Genomic DNA, 21,402 nt, shown 5'->3' with positions numbered 1-21,402 from the left:
CTGCAGCCATGTCAGCGTTTACACTAATGATCCCTGTGCAAAACTAGGAGCACTATTATTTATTGGATAGTTTAGCATCAGACACAAAGAACAATTCTAGATTGTTCTTTGTGTCTAAAAATGCTTCTTATTGTAAAAGTGTTGATGTAAACAGTGCTGTGTGCCATTCTTCATGTATGTATTGGTGGAACAGAAGCAGGATGGATCAGCACCATACTCCAGACTGAACCTGTACAAATAAACATGTGATATGGAGGAGAGAATCTGGAAGAAAAACTGGGGAATCCAAAAGAAGAGAAGATTTGTTTTTCAGCTCAGTTCAGTTCAAATAGAACTTGTCCATTTGTGACATGAAAATATAGCATTAATTGTGCTGAAATGGTTCATTTTGGAGCTGAAAACATAGTTCATATGAGCATCAACATGTTGAACAGAACTGAAATCCTGTCCATTTGAACAACTGTCATTTACCAACACAAAGTTCCTTTGGATTCACTGAGACTGATTTAATATGAACACAGACACAGAAGAGCTGTGAGCACATGTGAGCCGTTCAGTGAATTTCAAAAAAACTCGACACGTCTTTCCATTTGTATTTCTTTATTCAGATGGATTTAAATGGATAAAAATGACACTGAAATGATTTCCATACATAATAAAAATAGATGTTATCCCCCTCTTTGGTTTTACAAAAATGAGGCCGTAGCACCTCCATAGAAAAATAATTTATGTGAATCAATCTCACAAACTGATCGCATCGATTCCTCGCTTGAAAATCAACAGAATCAAGAGCTAACTTTCTGCGGTGTGAGACGTTGTATTTGTCGTGAGCAGAGGTGCATACTGCCGACACATTCAGATTCAGAACAAACTAAAACACTGGAGAAGAAAAGGATCGTGGACCGCCACAACGAAAGGAACGATCTGTTCAAATACAGTTTCATATATTCTCTGGTGTCTTCGTATTTACAGGTGGAAGTAGAGCCAACGTCTAAGCGCCCTATGGGAAAAGTAATATTTGTTTTATGAAGAGCTAAACCAGGGCTGTCAAACTCATTCTGGTTCAGGGGCCACATCCTCCCAATACGATCTGAAGTGGGCTGAATCAGTCAAACAAAAAATATATATATATAAAATAATGTAAACTCCAAACTTTTCTCTGTTTTGAAGTGAAAAAAAAAGTACAATTCCATCATGAAAAAGTCTGCATCAACAAACTCCTTAAAAAAAAAAAGTGAACAGCATGAACAACAGTGAAAAAACTGAAATTTATTAAGAAAAATAAGTGCAATTTCAACAATATTTTGTCTCAGCTTATTAACACAACTTACAGATCACAGTGGATCTATAAACACACCCAACACTTAGTAACAGACAGAACAATGTTTAAATTGCAGTTATTTTTCTTATGACATCTCAGGTTGTTCATATTTGTTCAGGTTATTCACAGTTTTTGTGAAAGGACCGTTTGTAGATGTAAACATTTTCATGTAATTTTACTTTTTTTACACTAAAACAAAGAAGAATTTGTGGTTGTCATTATTTATAGGTTATTACAATCGTATTTTACTGGTCTGATCCACTTGAGATCATATTGGTCTGAATGTGGAACCGGAACTAAAATGATTGTTAATATCTTAAGTGTAATTTTTGCATTTTGTAAATTCATCCCACAGGTCAGACTGGACCCTCTGGTGGGCCAGTTTTCAGGCATGAGCCATGTGTTTGACACCTGAGCTCTAGACCAGGGTTCTCAAACTCCTGTTCTTTCAGGTTCCACATTCAGTCTGATCTGATCTGCAGTGGACCGGACCAGTCAAATAAGAACAGAAGAACCTGTAAATAATGACAACTGGCAATATTTGTCTTTGTTTTAGTGCAAAAAACCCCATTAAATTATGAAAATACTTTTATAAACTATCCAAACCAAAAAAGATGTGAATAACCTGAAAAAAACTGAAATTTCTTCAGAAAAATCAGTGTAATTTTAACAATATTCTGGCTCAGGTTATCATTAGTCCATGTGCATTCTGGATCAGATCTCCAAAGACACTAAACACTGAGGAACAGGAAGAAAAGAGTTCAAACTGGACTGAATTTAATACAGACATTTCAGGTTGGACACAGTTGTTCAGGTTAGTCACATTTTATTGGTACAGGAGAGTTTGGAAATGGAAAGAGTTTCAGAATTTAATGTGATTTTTTGCACTAAAACAAAGACAAAAAAAAGGAAGTTGTCATTATTATAGGCATATTGGAATATTCTTTTTCCCTTCAAACCCAGTAGTAAATCTGCAGTCATTCTTTTGTGTGGGTTCTTCTGCTGTTCTTATTGGACTGTAGATCAGATTGGTCTGGATGTGGAACCCACACTAACATGAGTTCCACAGCCTGGACTGTGGAACTTATACACTTTGTAAATTCATCCCAGGGTGGGACTGGAACCTCTGGGGGTCCGCATGTTTGACAGCCTTGGTCTAAACTGTGGATATGTGGGGGTTCGGGCCTGAGGGGAGGATGTGTGACGGTGAAAGGACCTGGTTGGAGTTGTGTGTCCTTCACTGACCCTCGAACGCCAGCGGACACAGCCTTTGTTAAATGATGAACAGTGTAGACGTGACGCTTCAGTGGGGTTTGACAGCCATAGAAAAAAAACAAAAAAACAAAAGTCACATTAAAACAAACGGATAGCGCCGCCTCAGGCCTGGTGGTTTGGTCGGTCAGTAAACCTGCAGGTGAGGAGAAGTGGCCCCGTCCCTCCACTTGTAGACCTTCTCTGTGATGACGGTCCGAAACAGAGGGCAGCTCTTCTCCCGGTTGAACCACAGTGCGATGCATTCGTCACAAAATATGTGCTGCACAGCAGAGAAGCAACAGCGCGTCAGCATGTTCCGCTCTTACAGGAAACAACATCAGGTGTTTACGAGTTCACAGCTGATTCACAACGCTTCCACGCTATTGTCACTAGAGGAAAACATCAGCTTTTATATAACGGCGAACAAAAGGTGATGAAGAGAGCACCGCTAGAGGAGCTGAATGAGGAACAAAATGCAGCGGTGTTCGTTCAGGGGGTCATATTTGGGGTTTGATTTGTTCTAAAGTGACATATTTGACTTCTTTTCATAAATCCTTCAAGTCAGGATCTACTGATAGAATGAGACTGAAGATGAGCTCAGTTTGTTTTTTTTAGTTTTCAGTTTAGTTTCACCAGTGCATCAGTAAATTTACAAATGAACTTTACTGATCAACAGGGGGACATTCAGTTTTAGCCATGTCAATAAAATAAAAGAAAGATAGAATGAATCATTATTGAGGACTGTCAGCTGACGTCACTGGTCATGTGATTGTTGTTTACTCCTCCATATTGGTAGACACACTATCTGGATCCACAAAGTCACAACTGTTGTTTATCTGGTGTTCTTCTGTGGACTGGTGTTTGTGTGTTTAGTTCTTTGTGAGTCTGTCTGCTGTGATAAAGGCTCCACACATGAGTTTAATGTTCAATAACAACAGTGATGCAACTTGGGAGGTCAAACCAGTGTTCCCAGCTCAGCCGGCTCCCATCAGCCGTACACCTGCAGGTTCTGAACTGGTGAACCAGCCCAGATGTTCACTGGAAACACTCCATCAACTCTGTCCTAAAGCCCCGCTCATCTGCATCATGTGACTGGACCTCATGTGGAGGCTGTCCCATAGTTAAAGCAGACCGGCACAGACGGGGGGGGGGGGGGGGGCAGTATTGTCACCAGCTCCAGCTGAACTCAGCGGTCTCGCCCGCTGTAGCTCCGCCCACTTCCATCTGCCTCACCCAGCTGAGGAAACTCAAAGGGAGCAGGTAGATCACACCCACTGTGTCTGTAGGTGATGGTCCAGGGGAAGTCCTCCTGGAGGTTTAAAGGGTCTGCAGCACCGGACCACATGAGGACTGTTCTGGTTTTACACACCGCTAAGGCTACAGGCACGCAGGCTAACTGTACTGAGAAGCTAGGCTAACTGTACTGAGAAGCTAGGCTAACTGTACTGAGAAGCTAGGCTAACTATACTGAGAAGCTAGGCTAACTATACTGAGAAGCTAGGCTAACTGTACTGAGAAGCTAGGCTAACTGTACTGAGAAGCTAGGTTAACTATACTGAGAAGCTAGGCTAACTGTACTGAGAAGCTAGGCTACTATACTGAGACGCTAGGCTAACTGTACTGAGAAGCTAGGCTAACTATACTGAGAAGCTAGGCTAACTATACTGAGAAGCTAGGCTAACTGTACTGAGAAGCTAGGTTAACTATACTGAGAAGCTGGGCTAACTGTACTGAGAAGCTAGGCTAACCGCGGTTAATAACTCTAAACAGAACCAGCGCTGCCACCAGTGGTCTGTATGCAGAACTGATACTGGTGAAAGAGAAGGAATAAACGGCACACAGGAGTTTAGCAGGTCCATCCTTTAACACGTTGTACGATCCAAGGAGAGCTTGCCTACCAATATGACGTTGTAAACAGAAAACCATGTGATCATGTGACGTTTGTGCAAAACTCAATACTGAGGTTATAAACTCTGATGGTAGTGCACATGAAAGACATGGGCATGACCTTATTTCTATTCTGAAGAGGGAAATTTGGGCTTCTCTACTCAAGCTGATACCCCGGTGACCCAGAATGGAACTATAGTACGATTTAAAAATAATCACAGTATGTATATTAAAATTAGTCACAGTATAATACGATACAAAATTGATCATAGTATTGTTTGAAAAAACTTGGTCATAATATAGTATGATATACACATAGTCTTAGTATCGTTTGATTAAACAATTGGGTCATGGTATAGAATAGGGATGGAGCCATATGAAAATTTCACATCACGGTTATTGTGACCAAAGTTATCACGGTTATCATTATTATCGCGGTATGTTGAAATTGTGCTCAAAATGTTCAAAAAAGTACTAATACACACACTGAAATAACTAACCAAGTTATATTTAAAAAAACAACAAAAAAAACTAATAAATAATGGTCCACAATGTCCCTTCTGTGTCAGAACATTCCAATATAACCCTTAGTGGTCTAGTCTATTTTGTCTGTTTTTCAGTCCTTTTGATTTGGCCTTTATATACTATAGAAACAAATGTTTACTATACACATGTTTGGGATCTGTGTTTTCAGCACAACTTCATCTATCTCACCTGTCTATTATTTTTCTTCACTTTAACCTACTATAAAAACACAAAAGGACAAAAAACACCAAAAAAATATAAAATCTGATTTGAAAAATGTATATATTTATTGCATAAATAACACACAGATGTTTAACGAACCTTTTCAAAGACTTTAAAAGTGAATGTTGGTTCCAAATATTAGGTATAGAAAATTAAAATTGTAATAAATTAAACTATACTCAAATATTTGACATAAAAGCAGATCTTTACATAGGGTTTTTTCCCCTAAAAGTGCGGTAATCAAACACAGTATCGTGAGAATTAGAATTTAAACGGTACTAGTAAACCATCTGTGATTTTACCTCCGTTTATCGTTATACTGGTAATCGTTACATCCCTAGTACAGAATCAAATAAAATTGGTTGAAATATATGGTTTGATAATTGGAATTTCCTAGTTGTAGCCGTTATTGTTTTATTACTAGTTTTTCCACATTTTACAAAGAAAACTTCACAGAAGCTTAAAAACATCAGATGAAAGGATTAATGTAATGGAATATCATCAAAACCATTTCTGTTCTGAAATGCACTAGGAACTAATACATGAGGAAAAGTAAAACCAGATGTTTTTGACTGAGATTCTATTTGATTTTACTTCTTGGCGCATCAACATCATTATTTTATTTCGTTTTCATTGACTATAATGACCCTGTTCATCTCTAACCTGGTATTCAGACTTTCTTGGATAACGTCTGGTACAGTTGCATGTGTTGCGTTGTGTTTTACCCTGACAGAGCAGCGCCCGAGGCTCCCTGTATTCTCCCTGACAGATGGGGCAGACGTCTCCGGCTTCGCTGCATTGACTCCTCGTGGCCGCCGTGCCGTGTGCTGAGGGACGAACACAAACCGCTTTAACAAAGGCTCGTCACTGATTCAATGGGTTAACTGTTCACCAGCAGAGGTCTGTGTCACTGACCTCGCCCTTCAGAAAGATCCTCACAGTTTTCAGTAAAGACGTCCACTGTCCATACAACCCTAAAAGCTGCGAAACAGAAGAAGAACAGTCCAAAAAATAAAAGGTACAGCCTCTACAATGACCCCATCAGCAGTTTACATGTTACTGCGAAGAACCTGCTGATTATAAAACTAAAATCTAGGATCAGTTTCATGGCTGACACCAAAGATCGGAGATATTTAGTGAAGTAAGCTCATGTAATCAAAGGTGACATATGATCATAAAAGATGATAAGACATGTTTTCTGCAAAGTATTTTTAATGCAGAAGTGAAGTTGACGTTTTGCAAATTAAATGTCTTGCTGTTTTTCCCATTAGTGTGTGATAGTTAGCACATGGTTTGGGTTCACAGTGAGCTTGACATTTGTCCATCAAATCTAATGTGTTCATCCTGAAATTCATTCCTGCAATATTGTGTTGTTGAGAATGAGACAGGCACGGAACCTGAAAACACAAAGCATGGAAAACAAAACGTAAAACCAATTTGTATTAAAAAAAAAGAAGTTAACATAAATCCAATGGATACTGATGAAGTTCACCTTCAGTATGAGGTAGAGCAAAGCCAGCAGGACCCCCAGTGTGAGTCCAGGAGTACGTCCACCTCCTGGTAGATGACCAGGTAGCGGAACCACAACGGAACCGGAAGCCGTGGCCTGGTAGACCTGACCCACCTCCTCAGTCAGCATCAGCCATCTTCCCTGGAAACACAGAAACATAATGAGAGCTACAGATCAACCGCTGCTGAGATCCAAACGAAGATGCAAAGGGAAGTCCTCCACTGTTACCTGTGATCTGTAGGTCACCAGTGAAGAGGGCAGCAGCAGGATAAGGCACTTAATACCCATAAAGAAGAACTTAATAATGAAGTTGGTGATGCCGACTGCCCATAGAACCTCCCAGAAACCCAGTGGCTCAATGGTTGGGCTGAGGAAGATGAGGCTAAAAGGAGATGAAGGAAATGTGTAAAACTATGATCTGGTTAAACCGATTTAATCAGTCAGAGGTGTACATGGAGTCTTACCAATGGTAAAGTGTCTCAGTGACAAAGGTGTAGTAAAGCAGGAGGGTGGAAGAGATCAGGAAGATTAGCAGCAATATCACTGCAGCTTTGAATGACGATCCTGACACAAGCAAAAATCAACAGCATTAATAATCCAACAGTAATTCAGATGAATTCATCACTTGTGGAATGGTGTTTCTTCATGATAACTCACCTGAAGAAAAACTTGAGTTTGAATACTTTCTATTCACATATAAAAAAGTGTGAAGAGGCCAATTCCAACAGCAGACCTGGAAAATGAAAGGTCAGATTAAGAAAAGCCACCATGTTTTTATTGTGAACAGTGATTCCTGTTTGTCTGATTGTCACGTACCAAGGGCTGTGTGGATGACCAGTTTAGCACACAGTATTATGAGGAAAGGAAGACTCTTCTGGAGCCAACGAAACAGACAACGAAGCTCAGACAAGGAGGCACTGGGTTCCCCAGACTCCAGATCAGAGTCTGGTGGATCAAGTTCAGGCTCTGAATGCGAGTGTTGCTGCGCTCGACTCTGTCCATGAGAATGTGAGTGGGAGTGGCTGTGGGAGTTGACTCTGGACCTCCTGGAAGAGGCTCCTCCGGACTCCCCGGGGCCACTGGTCATGGATACCCGTACCTCAGTGATTTCAGGGCTGGCGGCAGCAGCAGTATTGCCAGAAGCTGGTGTCCGGGTAAGAAGCTCTGGCTGCAGAGTTAAGGATAGGCCATTTCCTGTATGAGCGCCCCGCTCACTTGAATTAGGCTGCATTACAGTAGGAGACTCCCTCAGTTTCAAAGCTCTTCTGGAATCACTTCTTTAAGACAGAGCACAAGAATAAGTATTTGCAGATTTAATGTATCCAGCTAAAAACAAACAACAAACAAACCAACAAAAAAATCGGTACTGACATGTTATATACCTTTAATTAACTCAAGGACACTGCACTGGAAACCTCTTAAATCTTATGCACAACATACAAACTAACTACATATGTTTTATTGTCAGAAAGATCTATACACCCATTACAGACATGATGCAACTATTAGACCACAATAAGAATCAAATCTTCAGTGTTAGTGAAGTGACAATACCATCATCTGATCATGTGAATGATTACCTTTTGAAGTCTGAACACCGCTGAATGTTGACGTGTAAAGAACAAAAACAACAGTTTGGTGTCAAAGCTTAACCATTAAGCTAAAGTTTTGTTTGCTAACTTGAGTAGCAGTCTGTTAAGGACGGGTTTAACTTTACTCGACTACTGTCGAACCCTAACATCACTGTGTACTGAAATAGAATAGACTTAGCTGAAGTATAATTCAGTAAGTCTGTCATTTTCAGGAAACAGAAACAGATAGCACACAACTGTTTCCTTCACAGCGGGCTGTTAGCATTAGCAGCTAACAGATGTTTTTAATGAGGGGCTTCAGCGGTGGAACAGTCTCCGCTCACCTGTCATTCTGCACCCGGAGTTTCATTGTAAACTGTCGGTCTCCATCTAACACACGGTTCAAACGCCGAACGAAACAAAAGGAGTGTAAAACAAAAAAAAAACTAAGCCGATAGCTTCGAAGCTAAGCCATAAGCTGGCCGTTCATTTGGACGTTGTTTACGACAGCAGACGTCGTAAACTTCTTCTGTTGGAGTTCACGGCGTGTTAATGCAAAACTGTGCACTGCCGCCACCTGCAGGACAACGGCGAAACTACACCAACAACAGTTCAGAGTTCATGGAAGATGGCACTGACACTAGACTACCCAAACACAGGGAATTATGTATGTTTATACTGGGATTTCAAAGACATATCATTGTGATGTTTTTTATTCCATGTGGTTTTATCAACTGTTTATCAGCTGTTACACAGTTTTATATGCAAGTCAAGATTATTTATATGGGAAAATTCATTTGCAAAATAAACTAAGAAATAATTAACAAAAGGAACAAATAAAAAAAGTGCTTATACAAAACAAGAGACAAGAAATACTGAAAATGTAATTAAAAGGAAGTATAAAGCAGGAGAGTATAAAGGAGAAATATATATATATATATTTTTCTGGCTTTCTGAAAACTCCTGATGTAATGACTCCAAGTATAACCTGATCGGGCGTTCTAAAAGTTAATTATTTATTTAGACTTGTGAGCCGAGTTTACGGCATGATGCTTCAGGCTTGGAAAATTCACCTGAACAGGTGTTTTAACAATGGCTAATGCTAATGCTAATGCTAATGTTGGTGCTACTGATGCATCAAATCCAAGGAGTTGCTAAAAACAACAAGTTTTAATAATACTAAAAACGTTGACACAAATGTAAAGTAATGTAAAGATACCAATGTAAGGGACCGGACAACAGAGAAGAAACACCAACAAAGTTGTCTGTAAAAAGACTAGAGTTAAAGAGGCCACAGACTGAAGAATGTTAAATATTAGCTAAAAAGGCGCAAACAGGTTCCACAGTTTAAGGATGAAAACATGGCGGAAACTGGACCAAGTGGAAACAGGTTAGATTTATGTGTTTTTATCACGGGTCTGTATGTGAAGAAGGTACCAAGTGACAAAAAACTATATTTTATGTCAAAACAGATAAAGCTGTTCCACAGTTAAAATGATTCATTTTTGTCCTTAAACGCACCGTCAACTCCCATATCTACTGATGCGTTCAAGGTCCAAAGACGTATTTTCTGTTGCAGGGCTGTCAAACTCATGTTAGTTCAGTTCCACATTCAGCTAAATTTGATCTGCAGTGGGCTGAACCAGTGAAATAATAACAGAATAATATAGAAATAATGTCAACTCCAAACTTTTCTCTATGTTTTAGAGTGAAAAAATAAATTTATATTATGAAAAGGTTTGCATCAAACTGAAAAAATCAGTGTAATTTGAACACTATTCTGCCTCAGTTTATCATTTCCACATGTACATTAGAACTTACAGATCACAGTGGATCTACAAACACACACAACATTTAATAACAGGCAGAATATTGTTAAAATTGTACTTACTTCTCTTAAGACATTTCAGGTTGTTCATATTTGTTCAGGTTATTCACATTTTTTGCAAAATTATACTTTGTTTTAGTGTAAATACATGAGAATATTTACATTTACAAAGAGATAAATTTGGAGTTGTCATTATTTCTCTGTTATTCTGATAGTATTTGACTGGTCCTGGCCATTGCAGATTGGTCTGAATGTGGAACCTGAACTAAAAGGATTGTTCATATCTTAGTGTAATTTTTGCATTTCAAACATTCATCCTAAAGGTCGGACTGGACCCTTTGGTGGACCAGATTTGGGCCCTGGTCTGCATGTTTGACACCTGTGTTCTACAGAGATCCATAACAAACTCTTAAAGTAAGACTTGGTAGAACATTGGGTTCAAAAACAGTAGCTTACATTGAAAATCCCATTAGTTTGCACCTTCACATCAAGATCACATGAAATCTAAACCAATTTCTCTTCAAATGAAGCCTGTTTTTATTTCATTTTGAAGCTGATGTCACTGTAATGTGAGTTAAATATGGTCGTATATTATTCCAGGGTAATGCAACACCTTTGATTTAAAGCATATTAGGTAAAGGTAACAGGAAACTCTGTACGTGTGGTAACATAATTATCGGTCTGTCGTGTATTATTATTAACTAAGCATATAGATATGATGGTTTTCTTTTTCTTAAATCCTCATCATGGCCGATGGATCTGCATCCCTTCACTTCATCAGAATAACGGAAATAATCACATCCGTCAGGTCTTCACCCTCCACTAGTTTTTCAAGAAGTGAGATACCTCAGTCCTCCGCTCCTGAAAATCTATATGATCATTTTTTTCACACTTGCACAATCAGGCCGGTCAGTTTTCTGATGAAGCTGCATGTGAATCATTATCTGTTAATGGAGTAGTTGTTGGTTAATACTGTATAAAGACAGACGTCTGAAGATGACATGACCTTCTTGGTAGAGTTAATAATAAATACAAGTAAATAAATAAATGCTAAATAAATAGGTTGCTCACAATAAGTAACCAATCAGATGATGTTGTGGCGGGACATGGAGGCGGCTTCATCAGAGACTCATTTAATCCATTTTATTGAAAATAGGATTAAAGAAATCCTCCCAGATCCAATACTCATCATAATCTGAGCTGTGAAAACATTCTGCTGCAGCACTAGCATGTCTTCAGAGTATTTAATGAGGCGGTACGGCGCTGTAGTGTCATCATTTTCTATGTTTTTTCCTTGTAAGTCTCTGACATTTAACAACAGTTGAACAGATTTCACATTCACTCACTAACGCACTAGAAGTTTCTTTTTAAAATGTCATGTAACTCCAATAACGACACTGTATAATGTGTTCAGTTTAGCCTGTTCCTGTTCACAGACCCCGACCCTGTTCAGCAGCTCGTTCTTTGACCTGTTGCTGTTAAAGCAGGTTTTCTCAGACTCTCCAGGAGCATGAAGTCGGTGCTGAAAGGAGGTTAATGTACTGGGTTCTGCAGCTCCGTCCCGCGCCCTGTAATTGTGTTATTGCTCTATAGAATTGTCAGTGGATTTGTAGCGGCCCAGTCGAGACATCTGAGCCAAGTCTGTGGAGGGAGGTTAACTTGATATAAATTGCCGTCTGCCAAGATGAATGAAGCTCAGCCAGGGAGCAGATGAGCAGAGCAGTGACCTGACATGGCTTCTGACAGCCTCCCTATATTTCTGGTCATCTTTCTGCTTTTACCCTGTGAACGTGATGCCAGCTTGCTTCGTCTGATGTCTGACTAGAGCCGCCGCAGATCCAGTCCTGGTCCTGTCCTCCTCCACGTGGACAGGTTTATGGTGATGCGTCAGAGTAGGTCCAAGTGGTTTGAACGGTTTCGTGTTCTACAAAGAAAGCTGTCTGACACAAACACATCCTTTTCTTCTTGATCCCTGTCAGACCCGTCAACAGGGATGCACTGATACAGGTTTAACCCTTTAAGCACCAAAGCTGAAATATAGCATTCAGTAACATAACTGAATGAAACAGACGGGAGCAGGGCTTTTCAGACCCTGGATGTTTGGAGCATGAGAAGGTTCACACCCAGCCTGGACGTTTCCAACCTGGGATAAAGACTTTCAGGCCAGACTTAGTGCACTGATATACATGTCAATGAAGACGTATGTAGATGTGTACAACAGAGAGGTCATTTGTCATTGTCAGTCTTGGAGGATTCATGTGTCGCTCTTTAGATCATTTGTATATTTCAAATAGAATTAAAGTGTTTAGTCTGAACTCGGGACGTAACGATACGAGAATTTTATATATCATGGTTATTGTGACCAAAATTATCATGGTTATCATTATTATCATGGTATTGTTGAAATGTGCTCAGATTGTTCAAAAAGTACTGATACACAACCTGAAAAAATGTAACCAAGTTATATTTTGAAAAAACAAACAAACAAACAAGTGAAATAACAGGCACAGTCTACTTTCTGTGGCAGAAACATTGAAATATTCACATGTAAACATCAAACATACAAACGTGCATTAAAGATGGCACCTTATGGCCAGAAGAGATATCTGCACCAGGGGTGGAAATTAATAGGATTTGATCAATATCAATGCCATTGTCCATTCTGTTTACCAATCCAGTTCCTGATCAATTCTCCTATTGATTCCTGAGTGTTTTTTTGAGTGGAAAAACAGTAGTTGGACAGGTCAGAGTGGAGTTTGTTTGACCGTTTTCCAGATCAGATCATTCCCAGTGTCACACATACACACCACGGTGCACACACAAACAGAAAAGTGAAACACAGTCATATTTTCCTGAACTCTTTAATGAACAAATGTAAGATTCTGAAAGAATGAGGATTTTAAAGCATGTTAGGCTGATCTGCTTCTCCAGGAAATGAGCGGTATCATCACCGATTTTCAAAGTGCGGTAATCGAACACGGTTATCATGATAATTAGAATTAATGTTGGGTAATTCTGTTGGGTTTCTGTAAATTGGCTTAGAGTCTGGTTTTGAGCAACTCTATATATAAAGTGTCATGAGAGAACTTTTTGTTGTGATCTGGCGCTATATAAATAAGTTTGATTGATTGAGTGATTTGATTGGTTTTCCCCTGTAAGTCGCTTTGGAAAAAAGCGTCTGCCAAATGCATAAACATAAACAGAATTAGAATTAAAGGGTAATACTAACCGTCTGAAATTTTACCACAGTTTATCGCTATAACGGTAATCATTACATCCCTAGTCTGAACCAATAATGACTTGTTTTAACCTTAATATTGTTCAGGTACTTGACAGTTACTAAACTTAAAGTGTTTTTGTGTAAACCAATTATGACTTTTTTAACCTTATTGTGAAGGTACACTTACAGTCTGGTAAATGCATTGAACTTTTCCAGATGATTAGAAACCATGCTACTTATGCCCAGCAGGCTTGTGAGGGGAAACGTTTTGACCGGGAGGGCGAACCGTCCAGACTTCAGCTGCGAAACTGAGGAGGAGAGACACCCGGGTGCAAAACATCTGCCAACCAAACACACCACAGCTCCAGACAGATTCCAAGTCTAGTTGCCACGTCCCACCAATAGGTGGCGGACATGTGCCCCTTCAACCCAAACACCATGGGCTCTGTGCACAGCCCCACCACTTCCTGAACTTCAGGTGGGTCCTTTATTTCCTGTTGGGGATGCACTGATACCGATACGAGTATGGGCATTGGCTCCGATACTCAGTGTGTGTACTCGTACTCATACTCGTACTCGTAAAAGATATCCGATACAAATGCACCGATCCCACTTGTGTCCGTGTGACATTCCCAGTTCAGTGCAGCAGGTACGAGGAGGAGGAATAATGTGTGTGAGTGTGAAGAGTGTGGAGATGGAACCAAAGAAATGAGGCTGATCACAGTAAGGCTGACTGACAGTACCGTTCAGAACCAGACAGATACAGACGCAGCCTTCTGTCTGTAATCTGACTACATTCATCTGTTGTCCAGCTGACGGAGGATGAGTACCCAGACACAGAATACCAGCAGGAGTACGGAGCGGTGCGGACCGCCGCCATGGAAGTGAAAAACCAAACCTTCACTCATTTGTCTTTTCTCTTCCTGCTGAAGCTAAACTTTTAAACCTTACAGAGAAAACACTAACATTAGTATCACAGTAGTGTTCCTCTGTCGTCTACAGGTTTGGTATTACTGACTTTCTTTTCTTCTTCATTAAACTTTCCTCTTCTTCGTGGTATTTGTCCAGTATGGTTAATTCAGAGCGGCGCCCCCTGGTGGATTAACTGACAAACCTCATTCCAACACATTAAATGTCAGTAGCAGCACTTGTTCCAGTCAGACTAAATGACAACGACAATAAAGCACATTTACAAAAGGAACTAACGACTGGAATGGGATTATTAAGGACTAGGATCGGTACTCAGTATCAGCAAGTACTCAAAATGTAAGTACTAGTACTCGGTCTGGAAAAAGTGGTATGGGGTGCATCCCTATTTCCTGTCTTTCATTATTGGACTCACTGATTAATCCAGGTGTGTCTGCTACTTGTTGGGACAACTGATTAATTAGACACACCTGGATTAATCAGGTGTGTCCAATAATGAAAGACAGGAAATAAAGGAGCCGCCTGAAGTTCAGGAAGTAGTGGAGCTGTGCATAGAGCCCATTTCAGAGCATGTTTCTGTTCAAAGTGAAGAAGAAAATCCAGTTTAAAGGCCTGGTTTAGTAAGTAAAGCTGCTTAAGTTTTAGTTTGGATAGATAAGGACAGATGTGGCTCCTCTGCTGCTTGGATAAAAAGACACTAAAACTGACTTGCGTTCTACTACTGACTCTACTGATGTTGAAGGTAAATTATTACCTCCGCCAAGGAGGTTCTGTTTTTGCCAGGGTTTGTTTGTCTGTCTGTTTGTCTGTCCGTTAGTGTGCAACATAACTCAAAAAGTTATGGACAGATTTGGATGAAAATTTTCAGGGTTTGTTGGAAATGGGATAAGGAAGAAATGATTAAATTTTGGTGGTGATCGGGGGTGGGGGGGCCCACGGAGGGGGTGGGGGGGCACTGATCAGCCTTGGCGGAGGTCTGCGCTCTCCGCATGCTTCTAGTTTTAAGGATAAGATGACAGAAAAACCAAAAACACAACAAATACTTCCATATAAATATGTTCAAAGTTAAATTTTACTAAAAGTTGTGCAATTCAATATGGCTGCCACACTGTGATGTCACATATGCAAATTAGATGAGTGCATTTACTCCCATCATAAACGCTGGGTCACACCTAATATTTTTATCGTTTACAGTATGAATTTACATCTAACCATTTCCAAGATGCAGCTTTTTGAAGTCTTGTTATCAAAATTGAATATTGTTTTTTATTAAAATGCAGGCACCTAAAGGGTTAATATGACATTTTGGCCGATATCTGATGTTATTTTGTGTCTGTTTATTTTCTGATCTTGTATTTCTCTGAGGGCAGTTGGAGAGTAGAACCTGGAGAATGAATGGGTGGATTTTCTTCATCATATTACCTTTGAATGAGCACAGATCCAGGTTTTGGAGGACTGATGTGCTGTATTTGCAGTTTTGAGGTTGTGGGATTTGTGCAGATGATGCGTTCACTTTCACATATATTTAGATCATCACACCTTTAACCAGGCTCCAACAAGAAATATAACAGTTTTCAATAAAAAACCTGTAATTAACATGATTTTAGACAAATATTGTTACCAGAATGACCACATCTGTTCATGAAAAACTAGAACAGCGATAAATAAATGACAAAAAGCTTAAAATAAGGAGCTGACCTCAATTAGATCTGGGAAAAATGATTAGGTTTTGACAACTTTTCACATTGACTAGAGTTGGATGACACGGAGAAAAAATTACATCTTATTTTATTTTTTTTTTTTCAATCTAATGCACAATTTAGAATTTTACTCCAGAAACCATGATTTCAATAATTGTACTTTACTAAAACCATATTCCGCATATGACTGGAGGAACACATTCAGAGTTGATATATTCCAGGTTGCATTTGGAATTTTTCATTTATCAAGAAATATCTCCAGAGGAATAATTTTTATTTGTGATTTAGGCAAAACCTTGATTAATCAAATTAATCTGATGTATTGTCTTGCCCTAATGTTGACTTAACATATTTTTTATTATACATTATTTGCCATTATCATATATTATTATTAAGGCTGGTCAAAATTTACACAGATTAATTCATCGTCATGATTAATCTGATTAAAAATTTGAACCTCATTAACCCATCTACAACAGAATGACTCTGAATGTCTCTGCCAACACATTTGGGTCAGTTTGTCCAAGTAGAGTTAGCGTCGCACATGCGCAAAAGTTCAGTTGATCTGGTAGAGACAGCAGCAGAACCGAGCATGAAGATGGAGGACACTGAGCAGCACGCTGGCGTCTGGATGGAAATATGAGGACAAAAAAACAAGACAGAACAGTTGGTTACAAGGTTATTACCGTTAACTAAAACTAACGAAATGACGAAAACTACAATTGTAAAAACTTTTTCGTTAAGTGAAATAAATAAAAACTATAATTAAAAGAAAAAAATGATACCTAACTGAACTGTATTGTGTGTTTACAAAACTAACTAAAACGGATAAAAATTATGGATAAAATTCCCTTTGGTTTTCGTTTTTGTCAATGTCGAATTGATACGAAATCATTATATTTCACTCTAGCACTTTTAGCTAGCGGGCACCATTACGACATCTTTTTGCTCCGTCACTTGTGTTCACTTGTGGTTTCCAGTCGTCTTCTGGTCCCCACTCTACCTGGAAACATGGAGACTAAAGCAGCAGAGTCCTGTCTGGGATTGATTTGAATAGGAGCACAGAGAAGAAGAGAAAAGAGACCACTGAACTACAACTGAACTACAACTGAACTACAACTAAACTACAACTGAACTACAACTGAACTACAACTGAACTACAACTGAACTACAACTAAAACTACAATGAACTACAACTGAACTACAACTGACTACACTGAACTACAACTAAAACTACAACTGAACTACACAACTGAACTACAACTGAACTACAACTAAACTACAACTGAACTACAACTAAGCATTTAGAAAAAAATGAAACTAATAAAAACTATCAAACCTGCTCTAAAACAAATTAAAAATAACAGAATTAGAGAAAAAAAAGTCCAAACTAAATAAAACTAAACTAGACTGAAAACTCCAAAACCATTCGAACCTTGGTTGTTTCCAGTTGTTTGGTTCAAACTGTTGCAGGTGTTTAATGAACAGGTGAAGTTCAGATATATTTCCTTCTTTCTTGAGTCTGTTTGTTCATTGCAAAATGAACGCAATTAATATGGATTGAAAATGAATGATATTTAATTGTGATTAATCTGAATTAATCCACAACAACCCTGTGATTAATCTGATTTAAAAATTTGATCATTTGACATCACTAACTATTATAGACATAATTCTTTACATGACTTGTTATTCATTATTATATTATTTGATGCTGCTTTGAAGCCTTATGATCATGTTTATATGAACTACTTTAAATGTAAGCCCTCCCATCACATCTTACATCGATGATCTACTTGTATTTAAGTCCAATTCTACTCGTCACCGTCATAATCTATTTTCTTCAAACATGATGTACAGTTTTTTTATTTCCAATTTCAGGGTGAATTTTTACTCATAGTTTCTGTGCTTACTTCATTAGTTTTAGACGCATTAATTCAGTCAGGATGATGTCACTGTCCACCTGTTTTATTATATAATGACATGTTTTTTGTCATTTATCCAACTGTGTTTGACTGCATTTTGTTCAATAACTGCTGCTTTTTTTGATGTGTAGAGTTTAAATGGGTTTTACTGTCTTCATCAGGGCTTGTCAGGCTCATGTTAGTTCACATGCAGCCCAGTATGAGCTCAAATGGACCGGAGCAGACAAATAATAACAGTGAAAACAAGAAAAGCACTCAGAGAGCGCAGACCTCCGCCAAGACTGATCTGCCCCCCCCCCACCAACACACACACACACACACACACACACACACACACACACACACACACACACACACACACACACACACATTACCACAAAAATGTAATCATTTCTTCCTTGTGCCAGTATCACCAGTAATCAACATTTCCTGAAATTTCATGAAAATCCATCATAACTTTTGAGTTATCCTGCTAATAACAAACAAAACAAACAAACAAACATGCAAACACGCAAACACACAAAGCAAAGTGATCACCTACCTCCTGGCAGAGGTAAAAATAAAATTACATAATGACAATGTTTTCATCTGCAAAGTATCCTTTAAAAATGTTTAACAACCATGAACAACCTGAAAATGAATGAGAGAAGTAAGTGCAGTTTGAACAGTATTCTGCCTCAGAGTGTCTTTTACACATGTGCATTACAACTTATAGATTACACTGGATCAATAAATGCACAAAACATGAAGTAAGAGGTAGAATATTGTTCAAATTAGACTTATTTCTCTAGACATTTCAGTTCATATGTGTTCAGGTTAGTCACATTTTTGTGAAGGATCATTTTGAATGTAAACATTTCAAGTAACTTTACATTTTTACACTAGAACAAAGAGAAACCAGTGGAGTTGTTTTATTTATGTTTTAATGATAGTAGTTAACTGGTCTGACCCACTTGAACTGGGAAAAATGTGGAACCTGAACTAGAGCCGGAAGAAAATATCGGTTCTGCAATATATCGCGATATTTCATTTCACAATACTGCATCGATATGAAACAGGACTGTATGGATAGTTTTAGGTATTTATTCAAATGCAGATATGGTGGAGGTTCATTTTAGTTTTTTGCTTTTTGTTTATTTTTATTTATTCTTATTTAACACTCTTATTAAATAATGTTGGTTCCTTTGTTGGGATTGAACTCCAATCCTGTTCTGATGTTAGTTGTGAACTAATAGAACCTGAACATTTGAACAGGATCTGAAACTGGAATGTCTGGAAAACAGAATTTCAGTTTGAACACAGTTGGAACATTTGCTGATAGAACATTAGATCCTGTTGGGGTCAAATAAAAACGTGTTTAGTATTTGAGCAGATTTCAGATGTAATTCAGTTCTTCCAGGAAAAAAATCTTTAAAATATATAAAAATCTTAAAAATATATATGAATAAATGAACGTAAAATTAAAAAAGAATATAAAAATAATTTAAAAAAATCTTTTAAAAAATCTAAAAAAAAAACAATAAAAGTTTCCTTTTTAACAGTATCGTGATATGTTGTGATATATATTGTATTGTGATCCTAGTGTTATGATATGTGTGGTATCATCAGATTCTTGCCGATACACAGCCCCAGTAAAGCAGGAGCAGATCACATGGTCAGTGTTTGGAAAGCGTCCAGATCTGAGTCCGTTTGGACCGAACAGCATCTGTTTGATGGTAAAGCAGCTGCTCAGCCCAGCAGCAGCGGAGCAGTTAGAGCTCCATAAAAGCCCTGCAGATGCAGATGAGCCCATGGATGGTTCTAGAAGGAACAGCTGAACCACTGAAGAACATTTAGAAACAGACGCCTACTGAGGTTTCATTTGTGTTTGAAAGAATGTGAAGAGCTTCTGCAGGTGGATGTGAAGGATGAGGGGGTTCTGGCAGGTCCAGATGAATGCTGGGTCTGGGTCTGAATGTGGTCTGAGGGTTCCCCATGTTAATCCTGACCCATGTGGTCCTATCAGGTCTAGATGAATTCTGGTTCTGGGGTCCGGTTCTGAGGGTTCTCCACATTAATCCTGACCCATGTGGTCCTATCAGGTGTCTTGGGTGATGCTGGTTCTGGTTGTGGTCCGGTCCATATCCTTTCAGACCTTTGTTTGGGTGAACGTTGCTCTAAAGGTTTCGTCCTCTTCTCACTGGTCTGGGGTCCAGCTGATGGTCCTCTCGGCGCCATCTGTGGTCCTGAAGGTCCTGCTTTGGACTCAGTTTGTGTTCATTTTCTTCTATATTTTGGTCAGTATTGGTTTAGTTATTTTTTTTTGTTATGCTGTCTTTTTCTTCTTCTTCTTCTGATGTAAAATGGAGCAGCTTGTTCTGCATCACAAACTACCTGAGGAATGTGAATATGACTGTTTTCTCTTTGATCATTTCAACAAAATTCCAGAAAAGCTGAATTATTTTCCCTGTGTCAATTTTTTTGTGTGTGTTTGTGTGTTGTCCTTCAGATCAAACCACAGACAGTGAATAATGGGATGTGTTGGTATCAGTCCAGAGGGCTGTTTGACCTGATGTGGGAAATCCCTGGTCTGTACTGTTCAGTTGAATTAACATGTTTGTGATCCTTCTTTGTACTGTTCTCATTAACCCTCTGGTATCCTGTCCAGCTGGGCTCTTACTAAACACCCAGGTGGGCCTTTTTCACACACTGGTGGAATAATGTCAATAAAATGTTCATACAGTTTGTTTTAATTCTTTTACACTTTTTTCTATTTCATCACTTGGGGGCCGTAAATAAAAATACCTAATACTACTTTTAACACCTTTAAATGCCGTGTTTGTAATGTTAAAAAACCATTTTTTTATGCAAAAAACACAAAAATATATTTTTTTAATGTACTTCCATAAAAAGTGGATCACATATTATTTGATTTTTTCATCCTGGCATCTGTCGTGATTAACTCCAACACTGGTTAATTTGCATTATTATTAGTTTGGCGCTAGTCAAAATGTTCAAAATACTAACATCTGTTACCAAGTGTGCGTAAATGCACACCTATAAATCAAACTATTAAATATTATATATTGATTTATTTTTTCTGCTCTAATTTGCTTTTATTTTGGTAAATCCAGCTCAGCCCTAATCATACAGATCAAATAATCATTCATTTTACATTTTTAAAACCCTTTCAACGATCTCTTTTCATCATGATGTCACTACATTTTTAATGCAAAAAAACACAAATTTGATTTTTTTTTTTTTTCAAAATACTACATAAAAATTGGATTACATATTATTAGATTTTTCATCCTGGCATATGTCAATGATTAACAGCAACATTACCAACGTTAATAAATTACTTTAGCCCCTCCCCTCTCAAATGAAGCCCAGATCTCAGTAAAAGCAGGAGTTCTGCTTTAAAGGCTTTGGATCCAAAACAGTGGATATAAAGGAAGAAAGAGTGCATTTTATGCACACTGGGCAGACAGATGCTAGTCTGGGTCATTTCTTTTGTTTACAATGTGCACAGT

At 38.5% G+C, this 21,402-nt stretch overlaps 1 pseudogene; it reads right to left on the bottom strand.

Moving 5' to 3' along the window:
• Positions 1-6,058: 6,058 nt before the first annotated feature.
• LOC115433575 (E3 ubiquitin-protein ligase RNFT1-like) lies at positions 6,059-8,716 on the bottom strand (annotated as a pseudogene).
• Between the last annotated feature and the right edge of the window lie 12,686 nt (positions 8,717-21,402).

The sequence above is a fragment of the Sphaeramia orbicularis genome, chromosome 14 (assembly GCF_902148855.1).
Source record: "Sphaeramia orbicularis chromosome 14, fSphaOr1.1, whole genome shotgun sequence".
Classification (NCBI taxonomy): domain Eukaryota; kingdom Metazoa; phylum Chordata; class Actinopteri; order Kurtiformes; family Apogonidae; genus Sphaeramia; species Sphaeramia orbicularis.
The sequence above is the reverse complement of the archived record's forward strand: the minus strand, read 5'-3'. Positions and strand labels throughout refer to the sequence as shown.